The 15,391-nt window shown below is 46.1% G+C and overlaps 1 pseudogene; it reads left to right on the top strand.

The window, feature by feature from the left end:
* Positions 1-469: 469 nt before the first annotated feature.
* Positions 470-3,254, top strand: LOC123491403 (annotated as a pseudogene).
* The last annotated feature ends 12,137 nt before the right edge of the window (positions 3,255-15,391 follow it).

Below are 15,391 nucleotides of genomic sequence, written 5' to 3'. Positions count from 1 at the left end.
TTAAGATGAATATACTAACTGTAAGCCGCTCTGAAAAAAAGTGTCTGCTAAATTACTAAAATGTAAATGTAAAATGATGACATTGTACTTCTTTCATCTCCTCCACTGGTGTGTTTTCATTTCACCTACAACTTCATACCCAACAGTCATCTACGGCAACCCATCAGAGACATAACATATAAAACAGTGCACATCAGACAGTATGAAACTCATTATGGCAATATCAACATGAAGATTAAAATAATTGAATTTGTAAACCCATCTTATTTAGTCCTTGTTGTCTTTGTTGAATAACAGAAGGTGTTTTATGTACCATTGTGTCACTTGTTAAAGATGAAACTTAATGGCTAAACATTAACAAGTTATGACCCTGTTTGTTTGCCATGATGGAGAGAATAGTGAAAGAAAGTATACAGTTGTGTTGTTCAACCCAGCGTTACCATTCAGTCTCATCTAAACTGATAAAGAAATGATTTCCTTCTGTCTCTTGTTCCTCTGGATTCCTATAACTTCTGCAGGTCAGTACAAATACAATGTTCCTTGATTCATATTGCTAGTTATTTCAACTTCAGAAAACTACTTGGGCAGTTCTTAGTCTCCAGACTAAGTGACATTTTTACTACATCTCATTGTAGAGTGAGGATCTGTGTTTAAACGTAGGCCGAGCGGTAGGTATTCAATCAATTGCTGATAGGGGATTTATAAATATGTGACATACTATATGACATTACATGATCAATCATATAATTATAACATTCTATTCACAGCTACATACTGTATGATTTTACATGATCAATCATATAATTATAATATTTTATTCACAGCTCCATACTGTATGATATTACATGATCAATCATGTAATTAGAATATTCTATTCACATTTCCATACTGTATAATATTACATGGTCAATCACATAATTATAACATTCTATTCACAGCTACATACTATATGACATTACATGATCAATCATGTAATTAGAATATTCTATTCACAGCTCCATACTGTATGATATTACATGGTCAATCATATAATTATAATATTCTATTCACAGCTCCCCACTCTCTGAAATACTTATACACTGCAGTCTCAGGTGATACTGACTTCCCAGAGTTCACGGTGGTGGGTTTGCTGGACGACCATCAGTTTGTGTACTTTGACAGCAACACCAAGACACTGGTCCCCACCACTGAGTGGATGAAGGAGAATGCAGGAGAATACTACTGGGAGCTCTACACTGAGCCCCTGATTAACCAATATGAAGGCTTCAAAAACCTCATTATGTTTGCAAAGAAGCAGTTCAACCAAACCCAGTCAAAAGGTAACAGAATGCACATGTGCATGCACGCAAACACACACACACACAAACAAATTAATCAAGTAAACTCTTCTCATTTAAAACACACATGCATCAAACCACATCTAGCCTTGTTCTCAGTTATGGCAAGTATTACATGGCCGTTGTCCAGTTAATACATGTTTACTGTAGATAGACCTGTCTCTCTCCCTCTTTCGCAGGTGTTCACACAATCCAGAACTTGTACGGCTGTGAGTGGAATGATGAGACTGAACTCAAATATTATTTCCATCACTATGGATACGATGGTGAGGATTTCATTTCATTGGACATGAAGACCATGAGATGGATAACCTCCATCCAGCAGGCAGACACCATCAAGCAGAAGTGGGACAACAACAGCAAGGATCTGCAGTATCTCAAATGGTACTTCACTAAGGAGTGTATTGACACTTTGAAGAAGTATGTGAACTTCACCAGCAGCATCTTGAAGAGGACAGGTACAGAGACAGAGTCCTTTTCAATCAAAACCTATTACCGGTTGTTTCTGGCTTGAGGCACAACAACATCATTCCCCCACTACAAGAATGCTGTTTTGATTTTATATTTATTTCCTCTCACTCCTTCTCTCCAGTCCCTCCCTCAGTGTCTCTGTTCCAGAAGACCCCCTCCTCTCCAGTGACCTGCCACACTACAGGTTTCTACCCCAGTGGAATCATGGTGTTCTGGCAGAAAGACGGACAAGAACAGCATGAAGATGTGGAGCATGGAGAGACTCTCCCTAATCTAGATGGAACCTTCCAGAAAAGTACTCACCTCACAATGGACTCTGAGGAGTGGGAGAACAACAACTATACCTGTGTGGTTGAACACAAAGAACCTGGATCAAACTGGATCAGTCTGTGATAAAAACAAACAGTGGTAAGATGAATCATATTTTTCAATATGACAGAGAATGCAATGATTTACAGTAATATTCACTGTGTGTGCATGCGTGTTTGTTCATAAACTCAGACAAGCTTCCTGAATATGGCCTCATCATCATTGGAGTAGTGGTACCTGTCATCCTCCTAGCCCTCTTCACCATAGCTGGGTTTATTATGTGGAACAGGATGAGGACAGGTGAGCAACGACAGAAAGAATATGTGACTGAGTACAGTACATTACAAATATTGAAGAAGTGTAGTGTCGAGTCTATGTTGCTAATTATGCTATAACAAAGGAGTCCGCTTATACTGAGCTTTGATCATAAGTTTTATTCATATCACAAGATTTCAGCATAAGTTTACAGATGTCATGATCACCCGGAGAGCAGTGTTTTCCAAATTACAATGGCTGCTCTGCCCTTCTTTGTTTAAACCCAGTACTTATAATATTCTCCAAAATATGGGTGGCTCCCTCTACTGTCCAATCCCCTGTCTACAACACACACTCCCTCTGTTCTATGGGGCGTCACCCTAAAACGGCTCCCTCTGAAACTAAATAAACATCCTCTCAGGTTCCACTTGAAAACATTAGCAAAGTCATAATCTTAATACACTACAGAAGCCTGGAGAAGCCCACATGTATTTGAACATGGTGTGGGTTGGTATGTACAGTGTTGATGCTTAATACAGCTTTTAAAGGACTCTAACTATTTGGATCCCTCTGTTTTGTGTTAGCCTCTGATGATGGTTCCAACCCGTCCATGACACAGCAGAACCAGATACAGTGTGAGGTTTCTCTCTCACTAATTAAACAGGTAATGTACTGTATCTGTAAGGGTCCAGTGGCATCAAGTGGCTTGTACTCTTGTTAGATTATGCTTCTCTGTCTGTCCGTCCGTCCATCCTTCTGCAAATCAATTCCCCAACCTTTCCTTTGTCAACCCAGATATCTGTCTGTCTGTCTGTCTGTTTGTCTCACAGGAGAGAAGCAGAAAAAGGAGGACTTTTATTGAAGGACAGTGAGGCCAGCTGAAAAGTGCTACCGACTGATAGGATATTTCATCTCACATTGAACACAATACAATGTCTGGTCAAATCCGGTATCACAGCTCATATGAATATACCACACAATACTTGAAGATAGGAAAAACCCGCAGTCACTGAAATATTCTTTAAGTTTTCATGCTTTTTTTAGCAGCAGAGGTCAGAACAAATGGACACGTTTAGGCGGCAGCCTTTGTCAGCGTTTGGAGAACAATTAATATTCACCCATATTTATAGATGACATCACATGGCAGTACTGCTTCTTTCTTATTTACATTCATTATTTACAATCATTATTTACATTCATTATTTACATTCATTATTTACAATCATTATTTACAATCATTATTTACAATCATTATTTACAATCATTATTTACATTCATTATTTACATACATTTTCTATTATTTTCCACAATAGCTTCAAAATATACCACAAAGTTTTCATGACGACTGATTACTAGGTTTTTCTATATGTAAGGGTCATTTTCTGGAATAAAATTGGATCGTTAATACCATGATTCATTGTGTGTATTTGTACTTTCTGGTCAATGCAATGAACATGGAATTAGCATCAACTAGCTTGCCTCTGTAATGTCATCATGAATTTCCTGATCTCAGGCAACTAGCCGTGTTCTGTGTAGATCATAACCAGACATCACCAGACGGGGACTATATCAGGCTTGATATGTTCTCTAGATTTTCTTGAGTTTCTGTTACCACCTAGAACAGTCAAATTACATGACTTTATTAAGCTGTAGTTTTGTATTATATGGAGATTGTGATGATGCAAAAGCACATAACCTATTGTCACAACACACCCATTGCACCATAGATGGTATTGAGAGTGCGAGCATCTGCATTACTGAATAGAGTAGGCTACAGAGACACCCATTTTACTTCATGTTTTATTTATTGTGACCCCTCCCCCCACTGAGCAGCAGCTGTATGACCCAAGCAAGGTTTTGGCAACTCTTATTCCTGTGGCCCGCCCAGCACTAAATCATTGCTGTATACAGGCTGTCTATAGAGGGAGCTGTGACTCCAGTCATCTCTGCTTTAGAGAAGCTTTGTATCTCCTGTTGCTGTCTGGGGACTTCCCAGGTCAGGCAGCAGGCTTCAGACTTCACCTACTAGCTTTATACACTCAGGGACTACACAGCCTTACAGAACAGAGATGAAGAACAGAACACTGTGTGTGAAAGGCTGACAGGTGATCAAACCCTAAACACTGAAGCCGAACCCTCAACATCAGCATGTATGTTCAGCATGTTTATCTCTGTTTCAGGCTTTGTTCAGGCCAACAGTAAGTGCCTGCCTTTATTCTGCTTCTGACGTCATCACTGAAACTGAAAGAAAATGCTTCATCTTGTAGTTGGTCACCATTTGTCATGGATGTATTGTGTTGGACTGTATCCATTTTAGAATATGGTTGTGTATGTTTTCCTTGTAGCTTCTGATGATGGTTCAAACTCCTCCAAAAGGCATTAGGTTTCTCTCTCTCACTAATTAAACAGGTGAATGTCTCTCTAGTTGTCTGTTTTTGAAACAGCAAAGTCAACTTCCTCACCAATCCCCTATTGACGTGAATGCATGTCATGATGTACGCAAGTTTGAGGTACTAGTAGATACACTACATTTCCAAAAGTATGGGGACACCTCGAACATGGATGTGGACACCTCGAACATCTCATTCCAAAATCATTGGCATGAATATGGAGTTAGTCCCCTCTTTGCTGCTATAACAGCCGCCACTTTTCTGGGAAGGTTTTCCACTAGATGTTGGAACATCGCTGAGGGGACTTGCTTCCATTCAGCCACAAGAGCATTAGTGAGGTTGGGCACTGATATTGGGCGATTAGGCCTGGCTTGCAGTCTGCGTTCCAATTCATCCCAAAGGTGTTCGATGGGGTTCAGGTCGGGGCTCTGTGCAGGCCAGTCAAGTTCTTCCACACCGATCTCGACAAACCGTTTCTGTATGGACCTCGCTTTGTGCACGGGGGCATTGTCATGCTGAAACAGGAAAGGCCCTTCCCCAAACTGTTGCCACAAAGTTGGAAGCACAGAATCTTGTAGAATGTCATTGTGTGTTGTAGCGTTAAGATTTCCCTTCACTGGAACTAAGGGGCCCGAACCATGGAAAACAGCCCCAGACCATTATTCCTCCTCCACCAAACTTTACAGTTGGCGCTATGCATTGGGGCAGGTAGCATTCTCCTGGCATCCGCCAAACACAGATTCGTACGTCAGAATGCCAGATGGTGAAGCGTGATTCATCACTCCAGAGAACGTGTTTCCACTGCTCCAGAGTCCAATGGCGGCGAGCTTTACACCTCTCCAGCCGATGCTTGCCATTACGCATGGTGATCTTAGGCTAGTGTGCGGCTGCTCGGCCATGGAAACCCATTTCATGTAGCTCCCGACGATCAGTTCTTGTGCTGATGTTGCTTCCAGAGGGAGTTGCAACTGAGGACAGATGATTTTTATGCGCTTCAGCACTTGGTGGTCCCATTCTGTGAGCTTTTGTGACCTACCACTTCGCGGCTGAGCCGTTGTTGCTCCTAGATGTTTCCACTTCACAATAACAGCACTTACAGTTGACCGGGGCAACTCTAGCAGGGCAGAAATTTGACGAACTGACTTGTTGGAAAGGTGGCAACCTATGACGGTGCCACGTTGAAAGTCACTGAGCTCTTCAGTAAGGCCATTCTACTGCCAATGTTTGTCCTGTGAGATTGCATGGCTCGATTTTATACACATGTCAGCAATGGGTGTGGCTGAAATAGCCGAATCCACTACTTTGACGGGGAGTCCACATACCTTTGTATATATAGTGTATCTCAAGGTAGGATTTGGCTCAAGTCTTTTCAGTGTAACATGCTGTATTAGTTTCAGTTATCTTATTCACTGACCTCTGTCTGTCTGTCTTTACAGCAGAGAAGCACAGACAAGAAAATAAAGAAAACTCTTATAGAAGTTTGAGTCAAAGTAACGTGCACCCAGCCACAAATACACATTTCTCTAAAACAGCACTCTCTGGTGGTCACTTCTTGGGTAACACTTTACTTGACACCCAGTGTCATAACACGTTATGATGCGGTCATAACCATGTCATAATATGTCATAACAGCTGACATAACTTGTCATAACCTGTCGATATATGGTCATAAAACTGCCATGACCCATATATTTACACCTGTTGTGACATATATTGCGTTATTTTATGCCTGGTTATGTCACCTACATAAGAGTTATCAGAACCCACATTTATTCAACTTATTGTTTTCACTGCCAAGATGTTTCCTTCCGTTTAAAAGTTTATCTCTTAAATCCTTTGTTTTTGTTGTAATAAATTATTTACAGTCATTTTATTTCATCATATTTTAAATAACTTGAAGAAAATACACTTTATGACACTGTCACGAAACACTATGACCAATATATGTCACGAACAGAAGAGGACCCAAGAGCGCAAGTTCAAATTCAGAGTTCTTTATTCAAGGTTACAGGCGGGAAGAGGAGTCCCAGGGGTGTCAGGGGTCTTTCAGGGTCCTCCTGTGGGTACCTGTGCTCCGGGGGTCACCAAATGTCCGGGGGGTGTCCAGTCCAAGTGCTTAGTGTGTGTGTTCCCCAGTGATGGAGCGGCGTATCGGGCTGAGGGTGGTGAAACGTCTGGGCACGCTCATCTGGTGGTCGGAGACCTGGGGGAACACACACACACAACAGCAATATGAATGGCAGGCAGAAGTACAGATCAGGGCTGGGCAAATATCGTGGTGAGAGACAGAAGGCAGAAACGAGTTACCGGAGGGGCTGAAGATCGGAGAGTAGTCGAGGTCCAGAAGGCAGGTTGGGATAGACGGGGCAGTAGAACAAGGAGGCAGTCAAGAAAGGATCGGTATCACAAACAGGAGTCAGAGCGCAGACAGGCAGGTTACTGGTCCGGGTTTGAAGACGATCTGACAGGGCTTGGCTGAAAACCAGGGCTTGATATACTGGGAGAGGTAGTGGGGAAATGCAGTTCAGCTGGCAGAGTAATTAGAACAGAGTGAGGCAAGGTGAGGATGGTGAGTGGGAAATGCAGTGCAGCTGGCCAGGTAACAAGAGCAGAGCAGGGCAGGTGGAGCTAGTTAGGCTGAGTAGAGAGAGGGAGGTGAGCAGAGTGGAAGATAATTGAATGCAATTAATGTTGCTACCAGGGAGAGAGAGTGCTCATGACAGGACCCCCCCTCCAAGGGACGGCCCCAGAAGTCCCAAGAACAACATCATGCCGGGAGGGTGGAGGGGAGCAGGCGGCGGGTCAGAACTCCTCCGAGCGGTCCGAGTGAATCTCCTCATCCTCAGAAGGAGCTGGAGGGTCACGGTCGGGAGACAGGACAGGCACTGAGACAGGAGCAGGGCGGGCCGGACGGCTAGGAACCCCTCTTGGACGGCCCCCTACGGATTGCAGGCTGATCAGGATGTAGTCGGTGGAAGTCAGTGATAAGGGTCCGGTCCACTATCCTCCTGGCCGGGATCCAGGTCCTCTCCTCTGGACCATATCCCTCCCAATCAACGAGGTACTGGAGACCCCCTACCCCTTCGCCTAGAGCGGAGCAGCCGCCGGACGGTGAAGACAGGACCGCCATCTACGAGGCGCGGAGGAGGTGGCGCCGGAGCTGCAGGGACCAGGGGACTTTCATGGACCGGCTTGACCTTGGAGACGTGGAAGGTGGGGTGGACCCGCATGGAAGCGGGCAACTGAAGTCGGACCGCCGTTGGACTGATGACTTTCTGCACAGGAAAAGGACCAATGAAGCGAGGGGCCAGCTTTCGTGATACAACCCGCAGCGGCAGATCCCGGGCAGACAGCCAGACCTTCTGACCAACCCGGTAAGTAGGTGCTGGGGTCCTCCGTCGGTTGGCACCGACGGCGTAGCTGGTTCCAGACTTCAGGAGCACAGTGCGAGCCTGGGCCCAAGTGCGGCGGCAGCGGCGGGCATACGCAAGAGCAGACGGACAGGTGGCATCCGCCTCCTGGCTGGCAAACAGTGGAGGTTGATACCCGTAGACACACTGAAAGGGGGAGAGCCCGGTGGAGGAACTGGTGAGTGAATTATGGGCATATTCCACCCAGAGCAGGTGTTGAGCCCAGGCCCGGGGATTTTGGGAAGCCACACACCTCAGTGCCTTCTCCAGCTCCTGGTTCATGCGTTCAGTCTGGCCGTTTGACTGCGGGTGGAATCCAGACGATAGGCTGGCGGTGGCCCCAAGGAGATGACAGAACTCCTTCCAAAAGGTTGCTGAGAATTGCGGGCCCCGGTCTGACACTATATCCTGGGGTAGGCCATGGATACGAAACACATGTTCCAGGACCACCTGGGAGGTCTCTTTAGCAGAGGGTAGTTTGGGAAGGGGCACGAAGTGGGTCATCTTACTAAAGCGGTCAACAATGGTAAGGATGACTGTGTGTCCGTCAGAGGGCGGAAGGCCCGTAACAAAGTCCAGTGAAACGTGGGACCAGGGCCTCTTGGGTATGAGTAGGGGTTGCAGCAACCCAGCAGGAGGCTGGTTGGGAGTCTTGTTTCGGTTACAAGTGGGACAAGCTCGGATGAATTCTCGGACATCCCGTCTCATCCCCCGCCACCAGAACCGCTGGCGGACCAGATGAAGGGTGCGAGTGATGCCGGGATGACAGGCCAGACGGGATTCGTGCCCCCACTGAATCACAGGTGACCTGAGATTTGCTGGAACAAACAGACGGTTGGGGGCGCTGGTGCTTGGACCTGGCTGGTCCCGAAGAGCCTCCATGACCTGCTTCTCGATCTCCCAGGTGAGGGCCGCTACGACCAAGTGGCTGGGAAGAATGGGAGCTGTCATGGCGGTGGTCTCGTCCTTCTGAAACATCCGGGAAAGAGCATCAGGTTTGATGTTGCGAGATCCCGGGCGGTAGGAGAGCGTGAAATTGAAGCGCGTAAAGAACAGAGACCACCGCTGTTGACGGGAGTTCAGCCTCCTGGCTGTTTGGATATACTCCAGGTTCTTGTGGTCTGTCCACACTACGAATGGTTCCTTTGACCCCTCTAACCAGTGCCGCCATTCTTCAAGGGCGAGCTTGACAGCCAACAGCTCGCGGTTCCCAATGTCGTAGTTGCATTCGGCAGGGGTTAGCCGACGGGAGTAGAAGGCACAGGGGTGCATCTTGCCATCCTCAGCTGCTCTTTGAGAAAGCACTGCACCCACTCCCACGTCCGAAGCATCTACCTCCACCACAAACTGCCTTGCTGCATCTGGCATCTGGAGGATGGGAGCAGAAGTGAAACATGTCTTGAGGATATTGAAGGCCTTATCAGCAGCTGATGTCCATTGGTACGGTTGTTTAGTGCTGGTTAGCGCCGTGAGGGGTGCAGCCACTGTGCTATAGTTTCTGATGAATCTCCTATAAAAGTTGGCAAAGCCCAGGAACTGTTGCAACTTCTTCCGAGACTCAGGAACTGGCCAGGAAGTGACAGCCGACACCTTCGTGAGATCCATCTGAATGCTGCCCTCGGTCACCACATACCCCAGGAATGAAACGGTCTTGGCATGGAACTCGCACTTCTCTGCCTTCACGAAAAGAGAGTTCTCCAGCAGGCGGCGCAGGACCAACCGGACGTGGTGCGTGTGTTCTGACAGAGTCTTTGAGAATATTAAAATATCGTCAAGGTACACAAATACGAACGTATTTAGCATGTCCCTGAGGATATCATTCACTAGGGCTTGAAAAACTGCTGGGGCATTGGTGAGGCCGAAGGGCATGACGAGATATTCATAGTGGCCGGTTGGTGTGTTGAACGCTGTCTTCCATTCGTCTCCCTCCCTCATCCGCACCAGATGGTAGGCATTGCGAAGGTCCAGCTTAGTGAATACAGTGGCTCCCTGCAGCAGTTCGAAGGCAGACGAAAGTAAGGGCAGTGGGTAGCGATTCTTAACCGTGATGTCGTTCAGACCCCGGTAATCTATGCATGGACGAAGAGAACCGTCCTTCTTGCCGACAAAGAAGAATCCCGCTCCTGCGGGGGAAGACGACGGTCTAATTATCCCGGAGGCAAGAGAGTCATTAATGTAGTCCTCCATGGCCTTTCTTTCCGGGGCTGACAGTGAATACAGACGACCCTTGGGAGGTGCTGTGCCAGGCAGGAGATCAATCGCGCAGTCATAGGGTCTGTGTGGGGGTAGAGATGTCGCCTTGGATTTGTTGAACACCTCTTTCAGGCTGTGGTAACAGGCCGGAACATTGGATATGTCGGAGGTAGCGCTAGATCCTTCCCGGTGAACGGGCAGGGTGGCCCCCCCTTAAACAGGTCTGGTGACAACTCCTTCCCCACTCACGGACTGTTCCTGTCTCCCAGTCGATGTGGGGGTTGTGCTGACGGAGCCACGGGTATCCAAGAATGAGTGGTTGGCCAGGTGAGTGTAGGAGGTGAAACTGGATGGACTCCTGGTGGTTTCCTGACAGCAGGATTGTCACAGGGGCGGAGATATGAGTGACAGTGCCAAGATGATGCCCATCCAGGGCTCGTGCAGGAATGGGTTGTGTCAGTTGATGATGGTTCACGCCCAGTTGCTGTGCAAGCTCAGGGTCCATGATGTTTGCTTCGGCTCCGGAATCCACAAGGGCGGCCAATGTATGAGTCTTGTCAGAAAGCTGAAGGCGGAGATGAAGCAGGGTCTTTCGGATGGAGGGAGACTGAAGGCTTGTTGAGCTCACCCGGATCTCCCCCTACACCTGGTGAGCTGCGGCTTTTGCCGGACAAGTAGCGACACGGTGATTCTCGCCACCACAGTAGAGGCAAAGGTTGGAGCTTAGACGGCGCCCGACGCTCCTCGGGAGTCAGAGAGGCACGGCCAATCTCCATGGGCTCAGGCTGATTGAGTTGGCTATGGGACTTGACAGGCAGGGGCTGGACAGAAGCGGTATCGACCCGAGTACGGATGGCAGGTTGACTGAGACGGCCCTTCTCCCTCCTCCGGGTCTGTATACGGCGGTCAATGCGAACGGCAAGGTCAATGGCGGCATCAAGCGTTGAGGGCGGGTCATGGGAAACAAGCTCGTCCTTGATATAGTCCGCCAGGCTATGGAGGAAGGCTTGCACCAGTGCCTCTGGGTTAAACGAGCTTTGACTGGCCAGGGTACGAAAGTCAATGGAGAAGTCTGCCACTGTCCGATTGCCCTGACGGATGGTGAGCAGAGCTTGTGACGCTTCGGCTGTTGGCGAGCCTAGGTCAAAGACCTTTAACATCTCCTCCTCAAAGGCACTGAAGGAGGCACAGGCTGGGGTTTGCCGGTCGAATTCCGCCGTTCCCCACAACCGAGCTCGACCGGTGAGATGTGTGATGACATACCCCACCTTGGCTCCCTCTGTTGAGAAAGTCCTGGGCTGTAGTGCAAACTGGATTCGGCAGCTGCTCAAGAATGGTCTTACTTGCTTCTGGTTGCCATCAAAACGTTCCGGGTTCCCAATCCTTGGTTCAGGAGCGTGGGGATCTGGTGGCAGCACTGCCGGGCCTGCAGCATTGGGACCTCCAGCGGAGGGATGAAGGAGTATCGGTGGTACAGGAACAAAAGGACCAGGGGGGGGTGCAGGTGGAGTAGCCGGGCTTGAGAGTAGTTGCAGGGCTTGGGCTAGCTGTTGTTGCTGCAGTTGGAACTGTTGTTGCTGCTGGTTGAATAGCTGGAGAAGGGAAGCGATGTCGCCAGCCATCCGATTTATGTCTCCCTCAGAGCGTTCCAGTCGCTGTAGGGCAGTCCTCTCTGGCTCTTCCTCCATCGTGGTCAGGGAGTGCGCTGGGTCCATGATGGTCAGATCGTTCTGTCACGAACAGAAGAGGACCCAAGAGCGCAAGTTCAAATTCAGAGTTCTTTATTCAAGGTTACAGGCGGGAAGAGGAGTCCCAGGGGTGTCAGGGGTCTTTCAGGGTCCTCCTGTGGGTACCTGTGCTCCGGGGGTCACCAAATGTCCGGGGGTGTCCAGTCCAAGTGCTTAGTGTGTGTGTTCCCCAGTGATGGAGCGGCGTATCGGGCTGAGGGTGGTGAAACGTCTGGGCACGCTCATCTGGTGGTCGGAGACCTGGGGGAACACACACACACAACAGCAATATGAATGGCAGGCAGAAGTACAGATCAGGGCTGGGCAAATATCGTGGTGAGAGACAGAAGGCAGAAACGAGTTACCGGAGGGGCTGAAGATCGGAGAGTAGTCGAGGTCCAGAAGGCAGGTTGGGATAGACGGGGCAGTAGAACAAGGAGGCAGTCAAGAAAGGATCGGGTATCACAAACAGGAGTCAGAGCGCAGACAGGCAGGTTACTGGTCCGGGTTTGAAGACGATCTGACAGGGCTTGGCTGAAAACCAGGGCTTGATATACTGGGAGAGGTAGTGGGGAAATGCAGTTCAGCTGGCAGAGTAATTAGAACAGAGTGAGGCAAGGTGAGGATGGTGAGTGGGAAATGCAGTGCAGCTGGCCAGGTAACAAGAGCAGAGCAGGGCAGGTGGAGCTAGTTAGGCTGAGTAGAGAGAGGGAGGTGAGCAGAGTGGAAGATAATTGAATGCAATTAATGTTGCTACCAGGGAGAGAGAGTGCTCATGACAATATAATCATATAAGCCAGATAGGTGTATCACGTACATGCCCTTATGTCAGTCATCAGTCAAAAAGAGGGTGTCTTGTCCTGCTCCTGAAATCTCCTCCTGCATTCATCCCATTCATCAGCAACAGAGCATAGGGGTAGGTGCATGTCTGACATCAATTTGTGCTCAATTATAATGATAATTTAACATGGTCAATTTAAAAAAATGTTATATATCATAAACATACTGTTGACACGTAGGCTATGATGTAATCGAATGTTTAGCCTTGTGTGGTAGGTTTTGTGGGTTTTTACACTCTTATGTAGGTGTCATAATCCGCCATAAAATAACTACCATGGTAGGTTTTGTGGGGTTTTACAGTCTTATGTGGGTGTCTTAACCAGCCATAAATATAATGCAATACATGCCACAACAGGCCTAAAAACAATTGTCATGACAGTGTCATGACCATATTATAACAGGTTATGACACATTATGTCAGCTGTTATGACATATTATGACCTGATTATGACCCTGTCATAAAGTGTTATGACACAGGGTGTCAAGTAAAGTGTTACCACTTCTTGTAACTAATAACTGCACCACTAAAATCTACATTGACAAAAATCTTAATGTTTTACAGTAACTGGGCTAGATATTGGGGTTATAGGTTTTAAACAAGTTTGAAATGCAAAAACAGATTGTTTTTTACTGAAAACTAGTTATTTGAAAACGATACCGGAAAAATACTTTTAACTTTTGCTAACCTGCAACACTGAAGTTGTTAGATGTTACAAACTAAGTGCTTAAGCAATGCTGTGCCCCACTGTCAACATCCTGGAATAAGGAGAATCACTATTGTCTTAATAATAGACAATATTAATAACTTCAGAGCTTTTGGATTATCTTTCTGCTACACCGGTATACCAATCAAAAAATGGAAACCTGGAAAGTGTTAACATCAATGTAAAACTAGTGATAAAACTATAATGATGCCAACTTTTTAGACCCCGAAAATGTATCCCTGGGTTTTTGTGAGACATACTCCATGGTGTTCAGTAATGCTCCACTACATCTACAATGGTGTTCAAATAATTTTCTCTGATCTTTACAGTTTTATAACAGACACATTGGAGGAAGCCTAAGTGCCAGTATGTTTGTCTCTCTGATTTCAAAGGGGTTGAGTTAAATGAGGAAGACGCATTTTAGTTGAATTCATTCAGTTGTGCAACTGACTGGATTTCCCCTTTCCCTTTCCCTTTGTGCTATCATGCCAAGGAGTTGGAAAGAGAGCAGAAACCGACTGGCACTCAGGCCATGTTGGAGGAGGTTAGTTTGATCTTTTGTGTTATTACATTTTCTATATAGAGAATTCTTGGGTGGAGGATTACAATCATAAATGTGAATATACAGTTGCTTTTCAGAAATAAATGGTTGCTACCTTACTAAATGTGTATTTGTGCTTTATATTGTTGTCAATGAGCTTTAGGCAGCTTCAATCAGGAGCCAAACAGAGAACATGCACCCTGGTCACATGCTGTAGTGTTGAAGAGACTTAATTCACTAGTGTTTGTTAGTGTGAATGGGCAGACGTTTCAAACTAGACATCACACCTCATCAGATACCCTCCCCTTCAGTCTTTGGTACATAGACTATACTGTAGTCCTCTCTGCGCTCCTCTCATCTACACTTCATGACCTTTGACATCTCAGGCCAGTCACCAGCAGGGCTGTTCAGCCACAGTTACTGTAATCACTAATAAGATGTGTATGGAAAAAAAAGAACACAACTACAACCCTCATTATAGTTCACCCATGGGAGACAAGCCAGACCTACAGATGTAGGATCTTAATTTGATCACCCTGTTGCAGGATAGCTTTTCTGCAATGCAGGAAATGTAAAACTTGTAGTGTATTTGAGGTTTAAAAAGGCTTTTGAAGTTTGCAATTTCCACTTAAAAATTTTAGACTTGATTTCCATTAATTATAATCCACATAATAATTCACATTTCCTGTTGCTGCATGATTATATTCCTGCTGTAGCAAACTGGCTCAAATTAAGATCCTACATCAGAATTAGTGAGGCCTACGTATAACATATTTGTTATATATAACTATTAACAAGCTATAATGTTATTTATTCATCAGTATTATCATCATTAAAACATATCAATAATCAATGACATTTTCTTGCACTTTCTATTTCAACTTATGTTGCTCAGTTCACTCTGGTGCCTGATGACATTGTACTTCTTTCATCTCCTATTGGATCATAATTCCTCCAACAGTATGTTTTCATGTCACCTACAACATCATACCCAACACTCACTCCTTATTCCATGATGTTTTATTTTTTGTGTGTTTTTATTGGCAAAAAACATATTTTACTTCTAATGCCATTCAAATATGGCTTCATATGTTGTGTATATCCAGTCAACAGATTAAATCAGATACCTTTTCAATAGAAAATATGTTTGTTTTTTAAATTCTTCCTGAGTCGGAATGTCACAGAATTTCCTGACTGTTTACAGAATGCAGAGA

This window comes from Coregonus clupeaformis, chromosome 8, assembly GCF_020615455.1.
Source record: "Coregonus clupeaformis isolate EN_2021a chromosome 8, ASM2061545v1, whole genome shotgun sequence".
NCBI lineage: Eukaryota > Metazoa > Chordata > Actinopteri > Salmoniformes > Salmonidae > Coregonus > Coregonus clupeaformis.
Note: the sequence above shows the minus strand (reverse complement) of the source record. Positions and strands in the feature narration are given on the sequence as shown.